Raw genomic sequence first — 2,500 nt, forward strand, 5'->3', positions numbered from 1 at the left:
CAGGCCAGAACGCGGGGGGCCAGGGCCCGAAGGCAGCCCCCCCGCGGGCGAGAGAGCAAGCCAGCAGGGGCTGTCCGCGCGTCGCGCGGCGCGGCATGGCTGCGGGGGCCGCGCGCGCGCGCCCAAGCGCCCAAGGGCCCCCAAGGGCCCCAGGCCCTCAGGCCCCAGCGCCCCAGCGCCCAGCGCGGGCGGGCGCGCTGCGCGCGTGTGGTCTTTGAGGGGCGCCGGCCTGGTGGCTCCCTAAAGAGCAATAAGTGTCATTGCAGCTCTGGCAGGGGGAGACACTACTAGGTCCCAGCTGTCACCCCCCCTCTAAAAAATTCATTTCTTGGTATTTTGAGCTGAAATTTTGCAGAGAGGTTGGCAAAAATCCAATCCACCTTCATTAATTTTCCCAGAATTTTTCGAGGTCGGGAAGTATTTGTTTTAATTTTCCTACCATTAGAAATCGAGTAAATCCGCAAAACTAGGAACCGGCCCGGAATGACCCCAAATTCAGTGGGCAGCCTCATAAAAATATGGCTGATTTTACTGGATTGGTTTCATGTGGAAAGCACGACGTTTTCTTGTAGGAATGCGGGAACCCCGGCAGCTCGCCTGCCGCGGCCAGCGACGTCGGGGACGCTGGCCTGCGCTGTCGAGCCCGCGAGGGCTGTCTCCGCGGCAGGCCCCCCCTGAACGGGGCACGACAGGCCACCGCGCTGGCTCGTCCAGCGTCGACAGTCCCTCGTCCAGGTTTCAGATCGCGCCAAGTCGAACCCATGACCTGCTCAAGCCATCGTGCGCTGCCGAATTCGCATCTGCGTGTAGGCTGCCATTCCACGCGGCAGCCCCTGTTTTCGTCAGCGTGCCCCCCTGACGAATTTTCCTGCCTGGCCCAGTCCAGCGTCCAGCCCCTGTTCGTCGAAAAATCTGCGCTGCTGATTTTCCACGACGAGCCTACTTTCGTCAGCGTGCCCCCCTGACGAATTTTCCTGCCTGGCCCGGCCAGTCCAGCCCCTGTTCGTCGAAAAATCTGCGCTGCCGATTTTCCACGCGGCAGCCCCTGTTTTCGTCAGCGTGCCCCCCTGACGAATTTTCCTGCCTGGCCCGGCCAGTCCAGCCCCTGTTCGTCGAAAAATCTGCGCTGCCGATTTTCCACGCGGCAGCCCCTCTTTTCGTCAGCGTGCCCCCCTGACGAATTTTCCTGCCTGGCCCGGCCGGTCCAGCATCCAGCCCCTGTTCGTCGAAAAATCTGCGCTGCCGATTTTCCACGCGGCAGCCCCTCTTTTCGTCAGCGTGCCCCCCTGACGAATTTTCCTGCCTGGCCCGGCCGGTCCAGCATCCAGCCCCTGTTCGTCGAAAAATCTGCGCTGCCGATTTTCCACGCGGCAGCCCCTGTTTTCCTCAGCGTGCCCCCCTGACGAATGTTCGTCGAAAAATCTGCGCTGCCGATTTTCCACGCGGCAGCCCCTGTTTTCCTCAGCGTGCCCCCCTGACGAATGTTCGTCGAAAAATCTGCGCTGCCGATTTTCCACGCGGCAGCCCCTCTTTTCGTCAGCGTGCCCCCCTGACGAATTTTCCTGCCTGGCCCGGCCGGTCCAGCATCCAGCCCCTGTTCGTCGAAAAATCTGCGCTGCCGATTTTCCACGCGGCAGCCCCTCTTTTCGTCAGCGTGCCCCCCTGACGAATGTTCGTCGAAAAATCTGCGCTGCCGATTTTCCACGCGGCAGCCCCTCTTTTCGTCAGCGTGCCCCCCTGACGAATTTTCCTGCCTGGCCCGGCCGGTCCAGCATCCAGCCCCTGTTCGTCGAAAAATCTGCGCTGCCGATTTTCACCGACGAGCCTACTTTCGTCAGCGTGTCCCCTTGACGAATTTCCCTGCCTGGCCTGGACAGTCCATCTTCCAGCCCATGTTCATCGAAAAATCTGCGCTGCCGATTTCCCCGACGAACCTGCAGCTGCACAAATCTGCGCTGCCGATTTCCCCCCCTGTCGGCATGGCTGCCGCTGCCCCGATGTCCAGACCAACAGTCTTTTTTGTCGACTTTGCCGATTTTGTCCGCGCTGCCGATTCCAACACTACCCCCTGCATCCAAACCAGCATTGTTTCGTCAGCTCTTCCCCTGACGATTTTAGCCCTGTAACAAACAGTAGGCCTCCAATCCCGCCAACGGGAGCCAAGTTGATAGGGAAGAGAATTGAATGACGCGCCTGGTCCTCGCACCCCGCCACCCGAGGGGCCTTTTTCCCGGCAGCCTCTGAAAAACTCTAGCTTTCACGGTCCTCGCCGCCCCTCACCACCATGGCAGGCCTCTAATCCCACCCATCAGCAGTTGTAGCCGATAGGGCAGTGATTTGAATGACGCGTCGCGGGCCGCCGGGTCATCTCACCCGGCCATTAATTGGAGCGTTTTTGGCTGGCCGAGGATGGGGGGATGGATCTCTTCTTCCGAAAAAGCAAACAGTACATCGGGAGTTATGTTGACGGGGCATGGAATTGAATGACCCGTCGCGGGCC

Source organism: Populus nigra, chromosome 2 (assembly GCF_951802175.1).
Source record: "Populus nigra chromosome 2, ddPopNigr1.1, whole genome shotgun sequence".
NCBI classification, from domain to species: Eukaryota; Viridiplantae; Streptophyta; class Magnoliopsida; order Malpighiales; family Salicaceae; genus Populus; species Populus nigra.